The sequence below is a fragment of the Sebastes fasciatus genome, chromosome 1, assembly GCF_043250625.1.
Source record: "Sebastes fasciatus isolate fSebFas1 chromosome 1, fSebFas1.pri, whole genome shotgun sequence".
In the NCBI taxonomy this organism is placed as follows: Eukaryota; Metazoa; Chordata; class Actinopteri; order Perciformes; family Sebastidae; genus Sebastes; species Sebastes fasciatus.
The window spans coordinates 9,683,521-9,710,411 of NC_133795.1; the positions used below are offsets into that span (position 1 = coordinate 9,683,521).

Here is a 26,891-nt window from a genome sequence, read left to right on the forward strand (position 1 = left end):
TGTGTGTGTGTGTGTGTGTGTGTGTGCTTGCATCGTAGCATGTGGGGTCTGACTTTGAGCCCGCTGCCATACAAAAGCCTCCCTGATCACTCCTTTGTTCCTCCTCTTTTCGTCTCCTCTTCCCCTCTCCCTCCCTTTCTCTCCCGTAGCGTGGCTTCCTCAGAGAGAGAGGTTGATATATGACATCTGTTTGACTGGAATTGGATTGCGGACATCCCTAGTGGCACATGGAAATGCATCTCTGGTATTTTCTCCATGCGTTGTGCATCTGGATTGAGGGATGGGGCTGTAGAGAGAGAGAGAGAGAGAGAGAGGAAGGAGGAGGTTTGGATTGAAAAAGAAATAACTAAATATCACTCATGAAAGAGGACTCGCTCGCTCACCGCTGAGATGGCTCCCTGAACTATCGGCAGTCCCAGACAAGGGATAGAAAGCGAGAATGGAGAGGAGGAAGAAACCAGAGAAAATATGGAAAGAGACTGTGAGAGAATCACTTAATGAGAAATGGAGGGAAAGTGGAGCTATAAAGCGAGAGGAAGGCCAACATCAAGCCCCATTAAACTGACAGGCTGCTGCCAGAACGCCTATTGCGTTGTTTCCATCTGAGTGATAGACCGTCTAAAACTCTTGTCTTCCTCCCGTATCCACTTTGACTCTGTTTCCTGTCCAAATGTACATCCCCTGGTAGTAGACAAATGAGGCACTTTAGCAGCTTTCTGTTAAAGCCACTAAAGAGAAGGGATTTCCTTTGTCACGGTGAAGTTGTTGACCTCCTTTTACCCGCTGCTGTCTTCTGCTGAATGTTAAGTCAGAATACAGAGGATGTTCAGACCATATGCCTTGAAAGCCTTATTGATGGGACAAGTGGCTTGGCTTCCTCACAGAGAGGCTGATATACGACATCTGGTTAACTGGAACTGGATCGTGCACATAAGGAGAATTCAAGGGAGAAGAACATTAGCTACTGCTCAGGGAATTTGACATTTTCTCTGTTTTTCTGTGTGGTAATGTGCTTCACCTCCCCCCCTACTGAAGGATAATTTCATTTTATTACAACTCGGGTCTTATTTTTGTAGTTTGGGCCGTAATTTTCTGTCAGTTACGATAACAATGTAAGTACTGAAGTAATTGTTGAGATCTGGCAACACAGTGACGTTGCTACAATGAAGTCTAACAAGAAACGCAAGCAGTCAGATGATCAGAGAAATTGTTGAAATAGACGGTATATAAGAAGTGGACGTAGTAGTGAACAGCGCATTACGTGGTGGTGTCACGGAATGCGTTTAAATGATGTGCCGCCACAACGTCTGGTGTGTGTGTTTGAGAGAGAGGAAAAGAAGGTGGACTATTGCGCCAATGTTTCTGTAAGTATTAATAACTTACACAGAACGCTGCTTTGTCACTCTTTGACCCGCCGCACCAACCCACGATATGTTTTAATGAATTCATCATGGGTCCCGCAGATTAACCTGCGGGTCGTGGGTCAATACGCGAATCACTACCGTCTTGATTTGGGCTACGTGTTGTTATTTTATTATCCTTATAAATAAAGGCGCAACTCAGCACATTCTGCACAATGTGATTGGTTGGTGCCTTTTAATCGCGTTGCAAAAGGTCAGAATAATTGACCCCGTCACTTTTTCACAGAGTAATATTCATGTTCTGTGTGAAAGTATTGATGACAAAAAACCACAGTTCGGAAAAATATGTTGACGTGCGAATTAATCACGCAGAAAATAAATGCCCCCAGTGTGTAAATGCCTTTATGGTTAGCATGCTAACATTTTAGCACTAAACACAGTGTACAGCTGCGACTGATTGTATTGTCATTAGTTTTACAGGTATTTAGTTATAAACCAACCAATAGTTGTCGATGAAGTGGTGATGAAGTAACTATCATTGCTCCACATCAGCAGTCACTGACCTTTTTCCTTATTTTCCACTCAATAGAAATACACATGATGGTCCACTTAACACATCTTGTGCACCACATGTGAAGCCTCTTCTGGATTAAAAATGGAAGGATCATTTCAAATGACTCATCCATCTATTGGTTCTGACGAATGGCTCAGAGGCAAACTTTGAGTCTGGACGACTGGTGTTTTTGTGTGCAGACACGCTCTGTTGAGATCATGGAGTGATGGTTAGCGGGTGCTATCTCATTTTCCATTTAATTTCCCCCAACTTAAATCCCTCCCTGACCCCCTACCCCCTCCCAAATGCTCATCTTTAAACAGTGTCTGCATTATGCATGGATCAGAAAGTGTATCATAGTAGATATGAAATATGCATGAGCCCTTGTGCTTTGACTCCCCTCCCCATCCCCTCATTCCTTCCTCCTCCCACCCCCCCAAAAGGAAGGAATCGTTTTGTGTTGTCTGATTGTGTTAGGGGCTAGGATCAATGCATTGCTCGTGTGTGTGTGTGTGTGGGTGTGTGTGTGTGTTGTATTTTTCTTCAAATGGCAGCAGAAATGAAAAAAGAACCAGTGGATGCTGGTGACAGAGAGAAGTACAGGATGAAAGAGTGGAAAGAAAATAGATATGGACTCAAAGGTTGTAGCACGACTGAAAGAAGGACGAAGGAGCCGAAGAGCAAAGTAAGATAGAGGAAAGAGGGAAACAAGGACGTGAGATCATCAAACAGAAGGAGACTCTTCTGGGGCCTGTCAATAGAAGCAATATCCACTGATTGATTGTGTCACTGTGTCACACGGAGCTGATCCCTGGAGACCTTGTGTGTGTGTGTGGAGGGAAGGGATTGGGGGCGGGGGCTCGGGGCCTCAGCTGTTGTCAGATCAGGGGGCCACGCGCCTGTTTTGGAAACACTCCAGAAATCCCATATTGTGCAGCCACAAAGGGAGCGCCTCCATTTTGTGGGAATTTTTATTTTTTTTTGCTCCTCCGTCCTGTTCTCAATTTACGATTGTATTTGTTTGGGCGCACGAGAGAGAGCGAAGCGATGGCTTTTTAATGAGACTGGAGAGGAAAGCATGTGTTGTGTGTGTGTGTGTGTGTATGGTGAGAGGTTTAGTTTTGGGGTGTTGCGTTTGGAACCGGTTACTGAGGGAGGTTTCCGCCAGTATTTCCCCCCGCTGAGTTGTGAGGAGTCGTCGTTAGGGATTTGCATGAGGCTTCCAGCCACAGTTCATCATCTATGTGGTGGTGATGATAAACATCTCGCCCACGCAGAGCCACAGCTGTATACAGACACACACACAACATCACACAGATGACACAAACTTTTCCTGAGAATCTTTGAAAAAAAAAATCTGTTTAGAAATTTGTGGTTTGCGAGAAATGCTTGCGTCACTCAGGCGTTATTCAGAAACTGTTGACTCTCTGTGTGCATCACCGGGACACATGCACACACACACACACACACACACACACACAAAAATATGACCCCACACACAGATAATCCAAACAGGTCAGGGTTCACTCAGGTCACGGCCTAATCAGACATGGCTGGGTTAGTGTGTGTGTGTGTCTGATTTCATGATACCTTCTTTGTCTGTGATGAGACGTTGTGTTTAATCCTACTGCAGATGGACCGTCTGCAATCACAGCCAGAGGTTTATTACTCAGCTAGGTGTGTGTGCATGAATGTGTATGTGTGTGTGTTTGTCTGGGAGACTGCGTGTGTGTCTTTAGGACTCCCGCTGAGGGGTTCTCCTTGATGGTTGATAATGCATGACTGGAGTCTGATTCACAAGGCAATTGACATATTAGACATTTAGCAGACTGTCTTCTCAAAAACAACCTTTTACAGCACTTTTTACTCTCAAAGGACGGACTTGGCTGTTTGGATTAGTTCAAACTTTTCTCACAGTTCCTGTAGAGCAGTGGTTCTCAAACTTTTTCACATCAAGGACCCCTAAACTGACACAAATTAGACCACAGACCTCCATTTGATAAGATTTTGTTCCAGGGTCCCTCATCTGATAGGATCTTTGCTTTTAGATGTTTTATTACAGAAAGTATATTAAACCAATGACCAAAATAGTCATAGATTATGTGTTACTTATGGATAGAATTATAGTGAAAATGAATTATTCTTCTTTTTGCTGGGGACCCCTGGAACCCCCTAAAGGACCCCTGGGTGTCCCTGGACTCCACTTTGAAAACCACTGCTGTAGCGTTTCTGTAGCTGGCTGGCTAGTTTGCTTCCTTACCCTACATAATACAAAATAAATTCACACTATTAAAACTATACTTGACATTAAAAACAATATGTAATATTAACCAAATGAGAGGACAGGAACAAATAAGATTTTTATCCTTGCCTAGTATAACATCTTAAGGCTATATCACCATTTTAACAAAGATCTCATGGGTAATGATGCAACTGAAACTATTCTACTACTTTTTACTATAACTGGGACTGTAGATTTGATGAAAATACACTAAAATGCACCATTTTATGATACAATTTATAAAGATATACTCAGGTGCTTTCCATGTTTTGGCCATCGTTTACTGTTTACATGTTGACTGTTTAGTGGGAGTTTTACTTCAAAAACTATTTATTTCCATATAGCCATGTTAAAAATAACAGAAACATCCCAAATACATGGAAATAGTAATAAACACAGCAACTAACATACTTAATTTTAAGCCAACCCGTGATGTTTTACTAAACATATCCATGTAGTTTTGTTACGTTTTTGTTTTGTTTTGTTTGAATTTACAACGTTACCCAATGTTAAAAACTTTGACCCTAATCCAGGATAAAATACATTTACCTCGAAACGTAATTGAGAATGCAGTTTAGTTGTATAGGAATATAATTTTATAGGAGATTTTATAGGTTGCCTGGAAAGTGCTGTGTGAAATAACATGTCAAGCCGAAATCTATTTTCACTATGTCCTCATTATAATGTCTGCAGAGCTCTTTATATTCACCTCTTGCACCCTTCATCCCTCATTCGCATAAAAAAAGATGCAGTTATTATAACAAACTTATTGCAGCGAGTCTTTATCACCGAACAGACAGCTGGTGTTTGCTTTTATTTTAATGTGCCGTCTTCCTGTTTGGTTTGACTGACAGCTCAGGTTAGCCGGTGTGTGCTCTGCTGGAGGAGCTGGACGGGACAGTTAATGATGACACAGTGACTTACGGGGGAGACTATGAAAGTGTGTGTGGGAGTGTGTGTGAATGTACTGTGAATAATTGTGTGCGTGTGTGTGTGTCCACTCTTCCCCTGAGATTTAAGACCTATTGAGGGAATGAGAGGGCAGCGGATTGAAAGATGAGACAGAAAGAGAGAAGAAGGGATTAAAAGATGCAGAGGAAACAAGACCTCTAATGAACTTAATGGCTTGATCTTCCACTGCCTTCAGCTCATTCCTCTGTATATTATGGGAGGGGTGTGTGTGTGTGTGCATGTGTGTGTGTCTCTTCACTGTAAGCAGGAATTTTCATGGGCTTTACTTGTCTAAGTGAAACAGCTGGACGTTGTGAAATCCAAGCCTTCCTCTAAGTAGAAGGATTGTCCCTCAAGAGCTCACTGAGGACGTTGTTAACTCCTGTCGGACTGTGTGTGTTTCTGTGTGTGTTTCTGTGTGTGTGTGGTTACATGGTGATTGGAGTTATTGTCAAAGTGGCAGACAGCATCTCTTCTCTTTTCCCTGGGCTTCTCTCCTTCATTAGGGTCTGAGCACTTGAAGTGCGAAGAAATCTATTGTTTTTGTAAAGATTATTATTTTCCTGCTGCGCATTCGCATTTCTGAGGGACTCGGGATGCTCGAAAAAACTCAGGAAACGCTTCAGAACTGGCGAAAAATTGCATAGTTCTGCAGTGGTTGGGCTTGGGCGTGGCCAGCGGGCACCATAGCGCCCCTTAACGCAAGTCAGAGTTGCGCAAAGTTCCTTTGATGTCCATGAAATTTGGTGAGGTCATTGTTCTCATCTATAAGAACTCAATCAAAATGTTTCATCCGACGGTAAGTCAGCAATTTTGGATTTTGTGTGTTAATTTTCATCTTACAAACCCATTGAGGACTTTAGGATGCACAGAAACTCACGAAACTTTGCACCCATGTTCAAACTAGTAGTTATTTCTAGTTGACGTCATAATTGGGCTTGGGTGTGGCACGTCGGCTCCATAGCGCCCCCTAATTACTTTTAGCTTTTGAACGCATTTTTGACACCCTTGGTATGCTCGAACACTCACAAAACTTGGCACATACATCAAAATCTGTGAAGATTGCAAGAATATACAGTGATTGGGTTCTTGCATGCGGTTTAGCGGCCTCCATAGTGCCCCGTCTGGCTAATGTTACGCTAAATCACAAAAGAATAGTCGATATCTCGAACAATGATGTTATAGATCATGTGACAATACACCATTTTAGGCACTTTACAGGTATGGAACATTTTGAAACTCCTCCTAGAGGATTCAATAGATTGATTTCAAATTTTGTCAACAGAATCTCAAGATCTTCATGATGGTAATTTGCAAAGCTTTTCGTGGAACGGCGTTGCCGTGGCGAGGCTGGCAATTTGCATGTTCCGCCATGACACAAGAAGCTGCTGTAACTGGACTTCACATCGTCCAATCTGCCCCAAATTTGACATGCTGGATAAGAGTCCAGGTTTGAAGACATGCCCAGATTGAGTTATAGTCATATCGCCACCTACTGACAACAGGAAGTCATCCTTTTGTGACAAAGATCATCCAATTTACATGAGATTTACATGGTGTGATCTATACATGATATATAGCAACACACAGGAAGTGGCACAAAGTTTGCAATATTTCCTTTCCACAATCCAAACAAGAAATACCATCTAACTCGTGAGCACAGTGTCAGATGGTCACGGAAATGCACATCTGCATCAACCGGCGTCCCGCCAGTACCCGACGTGCACGAGGGGCGAGGGCCCGTTCATCGTTCATCATGCTTGCAGCTTTAATTCTTTTTTGTTTCCTCACTTTTCCATTCCGCTCTCCTCCGTTCCTCTCCTCGGCCCACGAGAAGCTCAACTAGATCGGAAACAGCTGTGAAAATTATTCTGGCTAACAAGGGCCAATTTTGGCTTCTCAGTTAGTTGCGGTGCGATGCCTCAGACTTTATTATTCACGAAGAAAAGCACCCTGCCTTGAAAATCCCCTCAAAGTGTGCAGTGTTGTTTTAACTCTGGTCCCTTTGTTTGTATGTGTGTCTCAGGGTTACCCATATGCAACCGATACCACCGGTTCTGCCAAAAGGCTGACTGCCAGGCCAGAGAGGAGAGAAGAGCGGGTGCAAACTCCCTCTTCTCATCCCTCTCTATTTCAGTCTCTTGACTTCTCTCCCGGCCACACAGTCCATTTGTTCTCCCTCCTCATCCCTCTTTGTTTTTATTCTCCTTCAAACAAAAGCAAAAATATTTCTTCTTCTTCTCTTCCCTTTTTTTTTTAATTCCCCTCCATCTTTCTTCTATTCTTCTTGGCCGAAGCTCAGCTCGTGGTCTTCGGCCTCACCGCTCCTCTCATCACCCACCACACCGTCTGAGAGAGAAACGCAGCCAAGCCAATAAGCTGAGGGAGCTTACAGCCAGAAACCATGAGATGATGAGTTCACTGCTGAGCGGTGTGGACATCCCAGGTCACAAGGCAAATTCCAGGCCTTTTCGTGGCTAAATGTGATAAGCGCGGCCTTGAAGAGTGTTGCGGAAACGCACACACAGATTTCGTTAAGCAGAGATTGCATTATTGCAAGGTTGTCTTTATCTTTTCATCAACGGGAATCTAATTCAATTTGAAGATTTCAGAGAACGGAGTGTTTCTCTTACAACGTAGACCGTCATTTTTATGCTGATCATTCTTTATCCTAATTAGCCAAAACCCTTTTTCAAAATGACACAATTGACTGAAATAGCTGCAGCTCTCCTTGAGCGACAACTACTTACTTTCTGTAGCCGGCTCGTACTTTATTGCTCCATAAGAGTACCAAAGTAACCTTGATTCACACAGGTAGGCATGGCAACTGATGATTTTTGTACCTCTTTTACTCTTTTCTCTACATTTTCATAGATTCAGTCAAATTAATGTTCTGAACAGCATCTGGCTGTTCAAGGAAAACTAGTTTCTACAGTGTATAGACAGTAATGTTTGTGTTCCGACCTTGTATCGTCTTTTATGTCTTTTCGGGGATAGACAGCGCCAAAAAGTTGTTTGAATGACACAATAATGCACAAGGCATTTAGCATGCAATGAGAACACCTATGTTGCTTTTGGCGTGGCATTTGTAGTCTGTAAATACGCTAGTGACGTAGAATTAAAAAGTAAGAAAGACTGCTTATGGCGGGCGGAAGGGGCGGAAACACGAGTTTCAACTAGGAGACACGGTTCGAGACCGGTGTTTTGTTTTGTAAGTGACGTTAGTGATGTTTTGTCAAGTTTTTTAGTGATGTTTGTGACGTGTTTTCTGTACTTATGTTACGTTGTTTCTGTACGTATTTTACTTAGTTTACGTACTTATTTAAACCTAATTGCGGACATTACCATAGTTTTTTTGCTTGGTGTACAAATGACAAATGAAAAGCCTAATACGCGTCGTCATGACACGCTGAATGTCCGTGTAATGTCATACTATTTATACGCCTTCCCGTGAGACCGGGTTGGATTCTAGACAAATCCTTACATACAATAACTCAATAACAATAGAAAAAGCAACTTGCTATAAATTTGCATATTAACGAAGGAAAAACACGCATTAAACATGCATTCTTTAGGCTTATTTACACATCCAGCAAACATGAAGCAACACCAACATTCATTTGGAGTTTGCGTCTATCTGATCAATGTAAATCCAATATTCACTCTGCTTTTTAGCTCAGTTTTGGTCTCTACTCTCCAACTCCTGAGGGATACACCTGGCTCTTTAGCTAAAGATTTGCTATCTACAGACAAGCATGGTTACATATACAGATTTTCTAATTAACCCATTTGCGCCTGCAACCGACATTTTTAAATTCAATTGGTGGAAGTGTTCTCAGAGCATAAATGTGAGGACATTTTCAAAATCGGTCAAACCCTTTTTGTTATCATACTCTATCTAGTCTTTAGGAACATAGACTCCATTATATTTTAAGAAAGGCCAGTAGTAACATGTGCCCAAATGCTAGATATAGTATGATAAGAAAATGACTGCATTTCAGAAACTACAAGGAGCACAGTCAAGTATTTGATATCTATGAACTCATAACAAGTTGAAAACCAAAGTTTTGCACGCATGAGCAGTGTTAAAAAAAAATGTCATGAGGAAAAACATTTTATAAACACACAAGCATTTTTCCTCATTTTTCAAAAATCCTGAATTTGACTATTAATAATTAATAAAAGTCTGGTTTTTCATGTGATCGAAAAATTGCAATGTTGTATTTTTAGATACTTGCCCTAAGTATGTCTGTACCAAACTTCAAGACTTTTGACCAATCGGAACAAATGTCGTTGCGTTTTTCCTTATCATACTAAATATAATCTTTTGGCACAAATGGCTTAATAAACTATTGAGATGAATATGTTGGAACACCTCTTGTTGTAAATGTTGTCACAGCAGTGTGCCACTGCGTGTTTTACACTTGCATATATACAAATATATGCAAAGTAGCTACGTAAACTACGTGTATACAGAATCAGCTGTCTGCTACTGTGCTTTAGGGCTCTTCCTCAAAACAATCATCTTGTATTCTTGGAGTGTTTTTTGGCCGCCTCAGCGCTGCTCTCTCTCTGTGTGCCTCTGGCCTCTCTCTTCCCTCTCTCCGTGGGACCGTGGGATTGATTGATAACTTCATTTGTTCCTGAAGGGAAGAGGGGGATGAGTACATGACTTATCCTCTGTGTGTGGGGATGGAGGGGCGAGGGGGCGTTTTTTTTTTTTTTTCTTCTTTCTTTTCCTTCCCTCTTCCTGGACGCACCTCAGGCCCTCTTCACGCACGTTTTGTTTTTAACAGTGACAAATGATCTCATTTTATGAAAAGCGGTAGGTCGGTCATTAGGAAAGTGAGGTGTGGGGGCTTTTTTGACGCAAGAGAGGTCTTGCGTGCAGTCAGGTGGTGCCCTTTTCCTGCTCATTTCTGCTATTTCCTTCAGTACAAATGGGACCAATTTAGCCTGGTACAGCAGGGCGGTTCTCATATTTTGGGAATCACGATGAAGCTTTTGTACCAGATTTGAGTGATGTGGACTTCAGCAGTTCAGTTTCCATAGTAGCAGGATAGGAAACATGAGGCTTGTTGCCTGTAACTGATTTAATCTACATAAATATTGTGAGACGTTGTGTGCTTTAAGGCTGTTGACTGGCATTGTGTAAGCATAATTCTCCTTGTCTTAGCATCTTTTTTTTTATCTTTCCTTGCCTCTTTGTCTTGCTTTGTTTGTGTCTGCGCTTGTGAATACCTGCATATGCTCAGCAGAAACAACACAAGTCTTTGTTGTCAGGTGTGGACAGGAGCCACCTCCCTTGGCTGCAGCGCTGCTTGTTCTCCAGACATCCCTCAAGATTTACAGCTGCGAGTCTGGCTCCCGAGAACAGTAGGTGCACAGTGCGAGCGCCACAGAAGAAGCGATGACATTCTGCCTGCATCACCGTCGCTGGCGGTGCCAGAAACCTCAACCTCGGAGATAGATCACTCTTTCCTGTGTTCACTCTCTCCCTCGTCGTCTCTCTTCCTGTATTTATTTGACATATGACTGGCAGGCGGGGGCGGAGGAGGGGAAACCTCCCTTCAGATTCGGCCATTTTGGGCTATGGTTAGTTTAGGATTTGGCACCCAGAGACCCATTACAAGGTCGCAGTCAACTTGGGCTGATTTAAGTTATCCGTTGCTCACTGAATGTACATTAGTCCAACTTTTTAGAGAGGAGAGCTTTTGGAAAGTGCTCGAGCAGATGTTTCCATAGACGGCTGCCCCCGTGGATTTAAGGGAGGGAGAGTCGACTGATTGACTGCTGAAGAGGGAATACTACACTAGTACTCTCTATAGACACAAAGATCAGTCATTGTACAGCTGAAGACACCTACTTTGCATTATAATTTAATTCAGTGTTTTTGCTCATACACGCAGCATGTATAATCTGCATGCCTTCAGGCTCAATACTGAGCTGCTGTTGGAAAAGACAGGACACAACATCAGTCAGTGTTTCACGCAGTACAACTACTTCCAAAGTCTGCTGAATTGAAACATTTATGTGTTACCACATAAATTAGAAACATGAGGAAGTTAGCCAGACTAATTTTTTGTAGTCTCTTAATGCAGTAAGATATCAACATTATTTACATTAATTCTTATTATTTATCTTCTGCACTGTTTCTTCACATTTAGCTTGAGGATTCAATTCTGGAAATTCATTTAAGAAACTGTGAGTTTAAAATGGGCACATGGGGAGTCCATTTTTTGGCTATTACCTGACAAAACAAGGTACTTCATACAGGGTTAATGATTATTTTCATTATTGATTAATCTATAGATTATTTTACCGATTAATTAAAGGTCTAAAAAAAATGACATCAAAAATTCCTAAAGCCAAAGGTGATGTCATCGCTTTGTTTGTTTTGTTGCCCAAAAAGATTAAGAAAAGCAGCAAATTCCCACATACCAGAGAATTTCTTATTTCTAATTTAATCACAAACGATTAATCGATTATCAAAATAGTTGCGTATTATTTTTCTGTTGCTCAACTATTGATTAATCGATGAATCATTGTAGATCTAATCAAACTGATGCAAAAAATAAATCCATAAAATAATGTAATATAACCAGAAATATACAAGTGATTAGTCATAAGTTCTTTCTTGACCTTGGAAATAGTAGTTTGACTTAACAATCCCTACTCAAGATCCACTTAATAGCCTTTATGAGAGCTTTCAACCAAATCACATGGTCTTCAGAAATGGATGGAGTTTGCTCAGCTGCTACTGAGAGCATGGATCTATTGACATCCAAGCTAAGACACTGTTTGTGTGATGCAGCTGAAAGCTCAAGAAAATGCAAGTAAGTGGACCTTGAGTTGGGGTTGTTTTGTCACACTAGTTCCAAGTTCAGGAATAGAGTGCTGCAGGGATGATGTATTTTTGTAAGCCAACCAGGAAGTTAGTATCGCCCTGGTTCCCTTGGCAAAAAGCCAATGGGATTTTCTTCATTAGGTTTTGGATTATTGCAGAAAATGAGCAAACATTTACATGATACTTACATGTTTTGTTCAGCCAGATAATCTCCACAAATTAACACCACTTTTATCCTCTATGATTCTTGAAGTGTAAATGTAATCGCCAGAAGTAAAAAGCTAACAAGGCTGTAAAGACAGACGAGTCAGCGTGATGACGTTTAGTAGTCTCATTTAGCCACTTGTTATCAACCGCCTTTTTTAAAACACGTAAAAGCTTCAAAATGCACAAGTGGGATATTTACTGATTTTATGTTGTAGAACAAAACGTTAAATTCTCTAAAGCTTGTGTTACCCACAGACCTTATTTCAGGTATCTAACTAAAAACCCATTAAAAAAAAACATCGACTTCCAGACGAGGGAACCGGAAGTGCTAAAATGCTGACTCATTTCTGGGTTTTAAGACTCATTCCTGTAGCACTCTATGAACTTGAATGCTTAACTTTTTAGCCAACACAGACCAGAAGTCATACAAGTGATGATGAAAATGAAATGAAGAGGAAATCTTAACAGCCACTGAGTTTGCATGTCAACAGATTCATCTCGATGACAACTCAGCAAACTCCATCCAATGATGATGACCTTGTTGACAGCTTCTGGAAAAAGCTAGCAAGTGGCCTTTGAGTTGGGATTGTTTTGTCAAAGGAAAGGGGTCATTATTACTTCTGTAGAAATCGTAAAGAAGATCTCTACTGCTCCTTCTGTATTTGGTCTTGCTGCATGGCGTCCAATCACAGAACTCCTACAGCCAGCTCAAGTCTCTCAAGTCTTGGATGTCAGAGCTTCCTGCTGCTTGATCTGAACCGTCTGCCTCTCTTGTGATTGCTTGCTCACTCTAAGAAAACGTGATCTGTAAGACTTCCTTAACCCTTTGCGGGAGCAATGTTTGCACCAGAATAGTGGTCTATCATTTCATTCAAGTTGCCGTAAACCTTCTTACGTGGAACTCTGCTTCCTGTTCCCACATGATGTCAACGCAGAAAACTGCCAGAACATTTACGGGTTGAGTGCATGAGGGGAAGGGGCTTAGGAAAAAAAGCGCTGACTGCTGTTGACAGGCGGTGGGAGGGGGTAATGTTGTGGACTGTTTGCCCTCTCAGCAGCCAGTTTGGTGGTCACCCCTGATTGCATTCGTCTGTTGAAAAACTCTGTCGTCCTCTCACTTCCTCTTGGTCTTTTTTACTCGCCGCTGTCACCCTGCTGACCATCTGTAAGCAGAGCCGCTCTTCTCCTCTTCATCACCTCCGCTCAAGGCATCTGTTTCTTTTCCCTCCCCTCGCTCTCTCGCTCTCTCTCTCGATGTGAGAGAGATGAAAACAGAATTTTTCAATTAGGGGGAGCCGTTGAAAGTGTTTGCTTCAGGCTGCCGCACTGCTGCTGCTCTCTGCCCCCTCTGAGATCCTCCCGTCGTTTAGTGTGTTTCTTCCCCCCTCCGCCTCATTCCCAGCGCAGCCAGGGGGGAAGCGGGAAGCGGTGAGTAACTTTTAAACATTTTCATCCTCGTCATTCAGCTGCTGATTTGTTCGTGCCGACTTCCGAGGCTCTGATTGGTGGAGAGGAGTTGTCTTTGGCAGGGAGTCAAGGCTTTTCCCCTGGGTGGTGTAAATTCTGCCTTTTGACACTTTCATTCTGGAGAGCTAATCCCCTCAGTGATTGGTTAGTTTTCTTAAGGACACTGTTGACTTATCTTGACAATTTAGACATCATGGTATGTTTTAATTTTGGGAGGGCATGCATACCGCGACAATTTAGGCAATCTATGGTGCGTGTGTGTTTCATGCCTGGCTCTATCTGTGCTTTCACAAGTGTAATTTTAAGCCTTGCACGTTGGCGTGTACATCCGTCTCTACAGTGAATTACGACTGACTAGTGACAACTGAGTAAAAGCGTCACTTGAAATCCTGTCTTTCCGTTCCCTAGGGTGCTGCTTTGTTGGGCTGCCAGCGCAGTTGTCAGGAGTGGGTGGCGTTATCTTTAGACAAGAGGAGGAGAAAAAGATGGAAGTGAGAAAATGTGTGTCAGGGGAGAAAGAAGGGGAAGAGAAATGGTTAAAGGTGTCGTGATGGATTGAGTTGAAGGGGAGAGGGGAATAGAAGAGCAAGTGAACAACAGAGGGGAGAAGAGGAAAAGGCAGTTGAGAGGCAGTGCCTTGTCATCTCAGCTGTTGTGATTTAAGTAGGCTGACGGCACAGAAATCTCCCAGCTTCTCACAGCTGTGCGACATGCCTTCCCCTTTTTTTATTTTTAACCCGGACACTTATATTAGGCTGCGAGGTCCAAGCAGCGTGCAGACTATTGTCTCCCAAACTCTGCATGTGTTTGGGTGTGCCTCATAGACTGTATATATAGATGGACGACGCGTCTCCACTTCCTTCCACTGTACAAAAGTGAAGCTGTGATACGGGAGCTGCCATCTTGAGATTTTGACGTCATTTGGAACCAGAGTCTGAGCAGTAGTGATCGGGGGGGCTGGAGCCTTGGTATCGAGGTCCCGCCCACACACCCGCCTGACCCAATCACGAGCCGAGCACGGCCGCAGCTTGCCAGCGTGAGCCGCCTAGCTGCTACGTTAGCACCACGGTAGCTGTTCAGCAAAAAAGACACAACAACTAACCAAACGACAGTGCGGGACACACCACAAAAACTAGGCCGACAGACGCTCACCGACGGCCCCTAACTGTCCGACAGCCAACCGTCGGCTTGGCGTGATAGGGCCTTTACACCGAATCGTGACGGTTATGGAAAGTTAAAGTTACATCTCCTCTCTCGTACAATTCCCGAGCCTCCTGCTCCACGACTACTTCACTCAGAGCAGCTGTCAATCACAGCTGTCAATCATGACGTCTCAACCCCTTTTTATAGCATCAAATAACTAATTAAAACCAAACTTATCAGAAAAATGAAGACTTGAACATACATCAGCGTGATAAGAACTACCTTAAATGATAGAAATCATCTTTGAGAGAAAATTATTTGACGTGTACTTTGACTTTTTAGTTTGGCCCATGTCCCATCCGCTAACATGGAGGGGGCAGGATTTATGACCTATACTGCAGCCAGCCACCAGGGGGCGATCAAGATGATTTGGCTTCACTTTTGGGGAGCTGTCATTAGAGATGTTCCGATAACGATACCAGTATCGGAAAGGCGTCCGATACTGCCCAAAACTCGGGATTGTGTATCTGCGAGTACACCAGTCTATGCACCGATCCGATACTATAATTTATTAACCAAGAAAAAAAATCCACTTTTTTAACTGGAAATCAGTTCTTCTTCGTCGCTCCAAAACAGTAGCCTTCAATGTGCTGTCACCCTGGATTTATCATGGCTGCTACTGGCAACTACTGTTTTAGAGCAGCTAAGAAAAACTGATTGCAGGTAGTTTAGATACAAACAACGACAGTGCGTTGCTAGTGGAGAGTCTAACAGTATCATTGCATGTGCCAGGGTGCTGTGTGTCTTAGTGTGACAGGGTATCAGAGCATGCCTATATATGTCAGTGGTGTCAGAGTCAGAGTTTCACTGCCAGAAAAATCTCCCTCCCCTAAAGCCCTCCGGTGTGTGTTCTGCCTCAAATCCCGTCACATGTGACAAGTTTAAGAACAGTTTACATGTGTGAGATCCAGCGCTGGCTCAACAGTCTTTATTGACCGTGTGAGTGTGTCCGTAAATTGCCAGAGTGCATTCCACACAGACGTGCTGCCAGCTCTGTTGATGGCACCCTTGTGTGAGCGGCTGGTAAAAGACTAACAAGGGGACTGAAAAAAAAGAGACTTGGATTTAGAGCTCAGGGAGTCCTGCAGCTTCCTGAGCCCCATGAAGTGTCTCTGCAGCACCTGGGCGGCGAGCACCCACCCACAGCGACTACACCTACAAATAAATGGCCTCTGCGTTGACTGATTGAAACATGTTGCTAGGGAACATATTGTGTTTTTTTTAATGTGTGTGTGGAAAAACCATATCATCAGCAGAATTACTAGATAAAGTGGATTTGTTGACAGTTGTGGAAAGACCTGTCCTCTCATCCTATTACCACTTCCTTCCAGACGTCAAGACAAACATCCCTCACTTCAAAGTTCCTCCGGAGTTAAGAAAGATTTAAAATGTGCTGAGCTCACTGAAGCAGGAGGAGGATGAACGGTTCAGGGTCAGGAAGGGAGGGAGGGAAGGTGGAAAACAGAGGGATGAATGAATTAGCTCCTGCAAGTGGATCTTTAGTTGCTCCTCAGGCGGTGAGAGTGGCAATTGATTTGGTAAGCGAGTGGTCGCCTCACCCACCCCCCCATCCCTCCTGCTGCTGCCAGACCTACCGCCTGCATCCGTGTTATGTCAACCAATCGATGTAGAGGAGCCGACTCACAGCGGTGTATCAACTTAGAGCTGCATTGATCAGTTCCATTGATTTTAATCCTAATTATGTTTCATCATCTGAATCTCTAAAAAGGGTTGTAATTGTCATTCACTTTCTGTTTGCTGTAGCGCCAGAAAACTCACTCTTACCGTTGTGCCATTGTTACTTTCTTTAATCATAACCTCTCTTTTTTTTCATCAAATTGTGTAAATGACAGAGTCACAGGATCTGTTATTGTGAAGTTTCAACTCTATTTAAATTTTCATCATCGTGTTTTAGCTGTGAATTTTCACCTCCCACAATATTCTTCACTTATTCAGGATGAGACGTCATCTCCTGGCAATGTCGCGTCGTTCCAGTTTGGATGCGAGGACCGTTTTAAATGACAACACTAAAACTCTACAGCCATGCTCTGTCAGGATTTAGTGACAGTGATGTATTTAGTGATAAACCAAAGGGACACGTTTAAGGAGGGGCGACATTCATTTTTTTTACCAATTTTCATGCCAATCCATCCAATAGTTATTAAGACATATTACTCAAAACCACAAATGTCAACCTTATTATGGCATTGTAGAGGGATGAGTCCTAAAACACGGAAATGAGTTAGCATTTTAGCACTTCCGGTTCCCTCTTCTCAAAGTCAGTTTTGAATGTTTTTTTTAAGTTAGATGTCTGAAATAAGGTCTGCGGTTAACAGAAGCTTAAGTGATTTTAATGTTTTGTTCTACTGGAGACTTTTGAATCTTTCATGTGTCTTCAAAAAGGCGGTTGCTAACAAGTGACTAAATGAGCATTTACAGCCTCGTTGTGCATACTCGCGTTCATGCGACCGTGGTATAGTTCATTTATAGCTTTTTACTTCTGACGATTAGATTCACACTTAAAAAATCATAAAAGTGGTGTTCATTTGTGGAGAATATCTTGGTGAACAAAACTTGTAAGTATCATAAATGTTTATTTGCCACATTCTGCAATAATGCAAAACCCAATGGAAAAATCCCATCGGCTTTTTGTCGAGGGAACCACAGCGATGCTAACTTCCTGGTTGGCCTACAAAAATACGTCATCCCTGGAGCACTCTATTTTGGAAAAGTCGAGAGATCACTACAGTCAGTAGGTTACATCATCTGAAAAATGAATCATGAATGTCTGTACAAGATGTTCGCCAGTAGATGTTGAGATATTTGACAGCATTAGTGAAAACGTTGTCCTGCTGGTGGCGCTACAGGAAATGTTCAGAATCACAACAATCAGCAGGATTCATCCTCTTGGGTCCATGGATGTCTGTAGTTTCATGGCAATCCATCCAATAGTTGTTGAGATATTTCAATCTGGACCAAAGTGGTGGCCGACAACTATCAGACCAAACTGCCGAGTGACATCACCATCCTTAGAGCCTTAACATGATTACAAATTGGATTTCAAGCTTTTGTTCCTCAAACCTTTAGGCTACAATGTGACAGCAGACAAGATTGTGTTTATTATGAGATTACACAGAAATTTGGAAGACGACTTTGGAGAGAAGAGACAGAAAACATGAGTCCCCTTGCGTAGTTTCCTCATCTTCCCTTCCTTTTTGTTGCGTCCTTCCTTTGCTGTTTTCTATCTACGGATCGTGGGACTGAACAGAATCTGTACGTCATCTCCATCCAGACAACAGTCTCAGATCAGTCTCGGGACATTTAGCCAGAAAGCTGTCAGGCCGGCCGTCTGAGGGATCAGACAGGATGAAACTTGAATGAAATAACAGAGTAACTGGGTAATTGGGTTGTGTCACAGTTATGACAGACTTCACGTGTGGGGGGATAGGGGGGAGTTCAACTGAAACAAAAGCTCATTCAGCCCCGCTGAAGTCACTGAATGACATCTCAAGGTCCTTTCAAATTAAAAGAAATATATCAGCACCGGCCTAATTTGAGTGAAACAACAGATTGCAATTATAGTCTCTTGTGTACTTAGACATTTTTATCAGACTGGCCTGTTCTCAGATGTGTCGAACACACACACACACACACACATACAAACACACACACATAGATAGAGCTCTGGAGACGACCAGAGGCGGAAAGTGCAGCCAGAAAAAGCAGGCTGCCACTCAACTCTGCCAAGCTCGGCCGCTGATAAGGTCGACCACGGGGAGATGTCTGCACTCAGGACCTGTCCGTCAGGCTTCCCTCCCCTCTTCACTAGAGAGTGATGGGAGTGATTAGGGGGGAGGAGTGTGAGAGAGGAAGATGGAGAGGCAGGGAGACAGATATAGAGTGGCTTGGGAATAAGAGGATTGAGGCAAATGAATGAGGAGAAAGGGAGTGGAGGAGGGTCAGAGAGAGGAAAAACGGACAAGGACGAAATCCATGAAACCATAACAGATTGGTAAAATTAGGAAATGAAAACTGTAGAAAGAGAAGACGAGGGGATGTCTAAAAAAAAAAGTTAAAAACACTCGTTACTGTATCAGCATGTCAAAATGATCTCCGTTAAGCTTGCCAGAACAGCGTTCTCCATCTCAACCACAACTTCACGCTCTGTTCTCATTTTCTTGCTGTTTACTGCCTGAAACCTTGATTAAGTTACAGACATTAAGTCAATTACCATAAGAATCTCAAGTCATTGTCATGCTGAGACAACAATAGCGCTTTGTTTAAGGTTCACAATGGAAGACAGTTTTTGTAAACACAAAAAAAAGGCCTTATAGCAGCAGTTTTGTGTCGGTTCGAGGTGACTGGGTGAAGAGTTGGAGCCCTCGGTATCCTCTAGTTGAACTTTTTCTGCTGACTAAGACGGAAATGAGTTGTCGCCTATGTCGTATTTTCAACAGCGGATGGACGCATCCACTCTGAGTCATTTGTGTCTTCGATAACGCATACACAAAGAGAAATATGTTCAGACTCGCTCCGTCTTTTCTTTTCTCTCCCACGTAGAGTCATGAGTGATCAAAGAGGCCCCAGATGTTGTGCATCACCTATCTCCTTTCACCATCTCCTGACATTGTTGTGAAAGTGGCCCGAGTATAGCGTTCATTTAGCTGAGGGCTGCCTCCGGTCCTGCAGCGTTCATTAAACATGAAGAGATGGATTGGAGTTTCATGGGATGCGGCGCGGCCTTACATCTCTTGAGAGAGTTAATAAGGAAAATGAGACACGCAGCTGAGCCGCAGCATTAGCAATGACAAGCTGATTTGATTTTGTTCCACACCTCCCTTGTTTTTTCCGTCATGTTTGGTCAAGAACACAGAGCCCCGTAACACAAACACCACCTCTGTCTGTGGAAAGAGTTTCACGGTGGAAAATTTGGCAGTGGAAATTCTTTGTTTTTGATCCATCTGCTGCATGCGCCACACAAAACAGAGCTATTTTGGGGTTTCACAGCGAGCAGCGGAAGTGCCAGCTCTCACACACTTCATTAAAGTCCTGATGGTGGATAATTATGAACTGAATCACAGCAAGAGCATTGCTTGTTCATGCTCGTAGAGAAGTTGATAGCGTTTCCTCCGTGTTTGCCAATTCACTGAGGTTTCTATCTGCATTTACTGTACGTGGTTCTCACCCGGAAAGTGTGGTAAAGCATGGGCGTTATAGAGAGCTGCAGGAATGAGTCCTAAAACCTGGAAATGAGTTAGCGTTTCTGCACTTCCGGTTCTCTCGTCTCGAAGTCAGAGTGTTTTTTGAATGGGACTGTGTCCGAAAATCATTCATTCACTACTCCCTACTCACTATACAGGGAGATCTATGTAGACGGCTATATAGTGAGCTCATCGACAAAATGAAAGAACACATTCAAACACTACTCGGGTCATTTTCTCGGCACCGTTAATTACGTCATTGCTGTCGCACAATTAAAACGTGCCAAATCAACGTCGGCTGGTGGACCATCCATAATTATACTGTATTCTGACATTATTTTTGTCTGTGATAAATACATATGTAAGCTATTTTGTTGGGTTGGGTTGTCTCTCAGCGAAATGCTGTAATTTCAGATCCCCTTGGTAAACAGTGATGCAGCGTATATGTCCAGGGCTTTTATTGTGAAAGGTAAGAATTAACAGCCGGGGCAATAAGCGTGTTTTCCCAAATTCATAAATACAAATGACTTTATGGCCGTTTGTGTTGTGATGTTCTGCTCATATTAAATACATTATTTTCGCGCCACAACTCACGGATTTGTCTCAGTCACGCTGCTCTCTCTCCTCTCATCCGTCTGCCATTTTTCCTTCAGCGCAATGCGTGATGGTATATCCTGCTCAGTTAGTGACCATCATTGTCTACTACTTTTCACGATGCATTGTGGTGTAGTTTGTTTATAGCCTAAAAAAATCATAAAAGTGTCGTTCATTTGTGAAGATTATCTTGCTGAACAAAATGTGTGTTTGCCACAGAGCTTATTTTCTGCAACAATCCAAAACCCAATGGAACAATCCCATTGTTTTTTTGTCGAGGGAACCATGGCGATGCTAACTTCCGGGTTGCCCTACAAAAACACGTCATTCCTGCAGGGCTCTATTCAGGCTGTGTGAGGGCAGCTTCTCCACTCTGACCTCAGCCAGTGAGCTCAGGGTCATGTGTTAATGTTTCAGTGTCATATGTCTTCTGCTCGGGTCACGCTGAGCTAGTCCCAGAGGTATGACCGCTATGTGGGATAAGCATAGAGAGTGGAAAAGGGCTGGAGAGGAGTGCTTTGTGAACTATATAACTGTCAGCTTGATCAGTGTCATAGATGGCGAGGGCGAGATAGGTAGAGACACGTCAGTTAACCTTTCCATAGAGCGCTGCTTTGGCTGTCTTTGTATATTTAGACTCACATGTTTCGATTTTTTTGTGATATGAATGCATTTAAATGGCTGAATATGACCAGAAATCCAAGCAGTAGTTTACATGACAGTGACACTATTTACGGTCATAACGTGGGCATGTGAGCTGGCATTGCTGGTTAGCTGCTGTGATGCCTGCATGGGAACTTTTCCTCTGTCTCTATGGCGACGTGCAGAGAATTTAGACTCGTCTCTAGCTCTCCTTTTATCCTGGTTTATAATGCCAAGTTGCCATAAATACAGGACTTCAGGGAGCACTTATGGTAATACACCCAGTTTGTGGGGCAACAAAAGCTTTAATTAGGCTGAATGCCAACCATATGGGACAGCAGGTAGGCTCCCCGCCCGTGTGGTCCAAACACACACACACACACACACACACATACAGTACAGATTCAGAGGGTTAGGAAAATTACTGTAAAAGGCCGAGCACCAGATTCTGTGCTGTAGGCTCCTCTTTATGCCATGGAAAAGATTGAAGCCTCCCAGGGTGTTGATAGCATATGAAAGGCAAACAACTACCTCTTACAGGAATAGTTCAACATTTTGGGAAATATTTGCGTTCTTTCCAAGAGTCAGATGGAGCTACAGTCAGGAGCCGATTACTGTAGCTTAGTTCAGCATAAAGACTGGAAGCAACGGGAAACAGCTCGTCTGGCTCTGTCCATCTTCACAAATCTGTCTACTGACACCTATAAAGCTCATCAATCAACACATCTCGTTTGTTTAATCCGTACACAAACAGAAATGTAAAAACAGTAATTTGTGGTTTCAGAGGAAGAGGTATAACTATTTCTTTATGAATAACAGTTTATCCATCTGCCCATTATGTCTGTGCAGCGTTTTGTCTGTGATATCATGAATTTGGCCAGTCACTGTGCCCGGTTGTTGCTCGCCAAGAAATAGTTATAGAACCATAACGTCCTGTAAACATTTTAGCCAAATAGAGCAGCTTTAAAGGTGCTAAATATGAGATCCAGAGCATTTATATAGCAGCAAACAACTATTTGCTATGTAAAGATATAATTGAGTAATGTCTACCTGAGCAGAGAATGAAGTCTCTCTCCCTCTATGTGTTGTAATTCGAGCTGCCCCTTGCTTTGTGGACATTGCCGAGCCGGCCGTGCGTGCTTTTAGTGCATATTCGTGCATGTGAGCGTGCCCCACTGGCTAGCTCACGGCCACCGCTCTGCACTGCTCTCATATGGCGGTTACAGCTCATAATGCTGAAGCGTAGCAGCCACCTTCCGGTCCCCCCCCCCCCAGGTAAACATCGTTAACTCTGTCACCACTTTTTTGCACTGTTTAGCGCTGTTAGCACCGTTGGCTGTGAGCCGCAGCTCGCCGTCGCCACGATGAGAGCCTGAAAGGCAATAGAAATGCTCCAAATCTCATATTTAGCGCCTTTAAGTAGACAGATTGGCTAGCAATATCACACAATTAATATAGCAAGTTTAGCTAACTAGTCACAACAAGCCACAGCGGCAAGTACAAAACAGTTCAACCATCAATAATGGCGAAAAGCCCTGCACAGAAACAGCTTTCTGTCTGAAAGTACCTTAGAGGAGCTGCATCTAACTATAAAGTGGCGAATCTCTGCCTGTCTTTCCGTGTGTCCTTCGAGAACTGCTAATCCGATCAACTCCGGTGTATTGCTGGGGAGTGCTTTGTCAAATTTGGACCCGCGATACGTTCAATGTTAATAAACTTTGAATGAACAAGCGATCGGCGCTCTGTTCAGCATTCAGGGCGGGGCTTCAGGGCTCTGCAGACGAGAGACGAGCATGTCGTCTGCAGACTTGGGCTCATAGAGTGCCTTTCAGTTTTGCTGCTGGATGCTGGATATACGAACGTTACAACTGAAGTCTTCTTCACTTCCCTGGAGTCAACGAGCACCGAAGGGTTCTCGACTCTGCTGCAAGCAGCACTTCTTTGGGGCCAAGCAGTCGGCCCGCTGCAAACGGCCACCCCTCGAACAAACACTGCATTAGTTTTTTAAACTCTGAAGAGAGCCCAGCTGGCTGTTTCCTCCTTCTTCAAGTCTTTATGCTAAGTTAGGCTAATCACCTCCTCACACGAGAATGGTATCAACCTTCTCATCTATTTCTCGGAATGAGCGTTTCCCAAAATATCAAACTATTCCTTTAGCACTCATACACATAATTATGCATCACTGGTTCTCCAAATCTCCATATACTGACATACATGCCCATTAGCAGACTGGGCTGCGGATCAGTTATAGGAGCAGGAGGAGTAACGGGAATGAAAAATGAGCCGAGTTTATGGGAAGGAGAGAAAAGGGAGTGAGGAAGTTAATGAAAGCCTGGGAGGGTGGGTCAAGACAGAGGGACACGGAGGATTAGAGATAGTTAATTAAAAAAGAGAAAGAGGGTATAGGGTGAAGCTTAGGAAAGGTAAGTAAAGTGAGAGCGGGGGAAACGCTGGAGCGAGGCAAAGCGAGCAGCAGAGCGAGGGGGAAGTATCCGACCAGAGGAAAGAAGAGTAATAAGCACAGAGGAACGGCGAGCATGAGGGAGGGAGGCGAGGTGAAAGAGGTAGAGGAGATGCTGAGCGAGGGACTCGTGCAGCTGTAAGTAGAGAGGAGCGAGGGACGAGGTTAGAGGGAGGTGGGAGGAGAAGGAGGAGGGGGGGATGAGAGCGGTGCCAAGCTGTCCCGGGGGTGATGAATGAGGCCATAATGAAGTATCTGTGCTCCTCTGCCTCTGCCTCTGGCTGGAGAATAACCGCAGCCTTGGCACGGCCCAGAGACCCGCTCAATCATGCCAAGGAGAACTCACACACACACTCAGAGAAGTTTAGATGATCCGCACACACACACACACACACACACACACACACACACACACACGCACAACGGAGTTTGTGACAAGCTCCTGCATTACAAAGCACACACATATATTTACACACAGGAACTTATGACAGACGATCTGTCTCTTCCTACCACCCACCGTATCCCCATCACACACACACACTAACACACACACTTTACCTTTCTGTTTCTGTCTCTCCACCCAGACCAGGGGTGGCAGGAGTGTGGGTTTTGTAAAACAACCTATTGTTCAGTATGACAGGCTGGTAATCCACAAGACGCTGTGTTTCTCCACACACACACACACACACACACACACACACACACACACATGCACACACACAGCGAGTGATGGAAGTCAAGATGAATGGTAAATTCCTCCTCTGCAGTAAACAAGTCGTGCCGTCCTGCGGTTTCCGCCGCTGTCACCAGTACACCGAAACGTCAGTCTGCGCACAAACAGTACATGTTCAGTGTGCAGAGAAGACAATGGATAACAGTAAATGTGTCTCCCTTCCCCTCTTGCATACGTCTGTGCATGCGGAGGCCGATCCACAGCAATACAGCCTGACTGAAAAAATGCAAGTACTAGTGTCAGTCAGTGAGGGGCCAAGAGATGAGAGCCAGGAATGTCTATATGACCTGAGCAACCGGATATCATGCCAAAGTGTGTAATAGACCCGCCTGTCCACCAGAGGATAGCGTGTCAGTGTCACATTTTGCCTCGCCGGGGCGTGAATATTACACACGTTTATAAAGGTGCAGTAGCCTACCAGCAGGGGGCAACAAAACGTAATAGTGAGCCTTAAAATAAGTACGCAAATTAAAAGCAACGTTACGTAACATACGTACGGAAAATACGCCACAAACATTACAAACATAGCTTACAAAAGAAACCACAGGTCTCGAGCACCGATCTCCTGGTTGACAGGCCTGTGTTTGTTGGACCCATAAACGTCCCAGTCCCCTCCTGCCCGCCATAAACAATCTTTCTTATTTCTACGTCACTAGCTCTGAGCGTAGTGTATTCACGCAGATGACGGACGTTGTTAGTTTTTGCACTACTTTGTACTGAAAATTCACAAAGGATGGATGAAGCCATGGAGACATGTTGAGTAAACACTCACACTCACACACTGTGGTCCATCTTACTACTACTTTATGCTTTGTGTTTCGCATTAGCCATGGCCACCATGACTGCGGTTGTTGTCCTTCCGTTTCAGTCAGCTTAGTTCTCAGTTGGCTGTCCTCGGAGTTCCCCACACACAACAGGATATCAAATCGAAAGTATTGAACATGTTTAATATTAAGGATTTGAAATCGGTGCGGCCAGGATGGACATCCGAGCCGATCGGGGATGTCCATGACCTCACATCACAGGAATATCTGGAAAGATAATCCTTAAAACAATCAAAAAATCTGGGCTTTGCTGACCATTGTCGGGAGGGGATACTGGGGCCTAAAATCGGCTTAATTCTCGTGTAGTGTGTACCCGGCATTAGTTCTTCATGGTTCTCTCCTGCAACTTGATTAGATGCTGTCGGATTGGTTCAAACAAAGTGGATCTGGGGAGTTAAATGTTGACTTGCTGGGAATGAATAGCGCTAACGTTAGTTGATTCAGGAAATGAATTGATTCGTGGCACACTTTAAATAACATACTTCTCAAGTTTAAGTGAAGTCACAAGTCGTTGGTGTTAAAGTTAAATTTGTGATTTGAGTCCACACCTCTTTTGAATTGTGTCCCTTTTTCCCCTCCTCTGTGTTGCATTGCAGTGATGCGACCAATCAAAGCCCACCCAGAAAAAAACTGTTTAATTTTATTCACAGTGCTTCTTTGACTTTGCAGTGCATTTCAGCCCCACATACCTGCACATGGGTTGATGTTAACAAAGTGTAGATGCACTACAGAGGAGTCTGATTGTGTCATTTTCTAGTTGAGTCTCTGCGTGCGGTTGCCTGCCTCCTCGATTGTGCAACGCCCGTATCTAGATGTAGACCGTTGAAACCTCTCATTCACCCCTAAAATGCTATCATGACACACACCTCTCCTGTAGAAAACAACCTTCTGTTGATGCAACGTGGTGTTCATCATCCATGAATTACAAAGACTCTATTCTTCTGAAGATGATCAGTTTGTATAGCCTTTTGTTCAGTGATGGATGTACGCACTGGTATGTACACGTGTATGCACGTAACTGTTAATGGATTCAGGTGCCAGCCTGGAAGTCCTTTGAATCGGTATCTGCAGTGAAAATTGGATTCCTGCTCCCTTTCATTGATGGTGTTGCAGAGGGGAAGCTTTGAATAAGGAGGTAGCAGCACTGTATAGCCTGAACTTTGCTGACAGGCAGTTTTTCACTGATCCCTCCCAAAAGACCAGAGCTGGGAGAGAGAAGCAGAACTGTGGTGGAAAGTAGGACAGGGACGATGGATCTCTCTCTTACTCTCTTCTCTTTTATGACTATCCACAGTATCCTCTCTGTGTGTTTGTGTGTCTGTCCATGTGCATGTGTCTTTACATGTGCTTGTGTAAGCACATGTTGAGGTACTGCATGGGATTCATTACCTGAAATTTAACTCTGTCTCCAAACATATCCATGTTGGCATTAAAGGCCTCAACGGTGAATACCTGACAGTAACAGTCAGGTATGTCTGATGCAGGATGTCCCGTCTTAGAATGACAATCCTCCTCATGTGTCCTACATGTGACACATAAATCAATGTATTCTCACATGTTTTTTTA

At 43.6% G+C, this 26,891-nt stretch overlaps 1 protein-coding gene across 3 annotated transcripts in view; it reads left to right on the top strand.

Annotated features, from left to right (window-relative positions):
* prickle2b (prickle homolog 2b) overlaps positions 1-26,891 on the top strand; it is a 119,247-nt gene that overhangs the window by 36,825 nt on the left and 55,531 nt on the right. The window contains exon 1 of one of the 3 annotated variants that reach the window (XM_074618415.1): positions 13,509-13,628. The exons of the other annotated variants lie outside the window; for them this stretch is intronic. The gene's annotated coding sequence lies outside the window, so the exon portion shown is untranslated. Of the gene's footprint in view, positions 1-13,508; positions 13,629-26,891 lie in introns of those variants that run through there. 3 annotated transcript variants of the gene reach the window in all.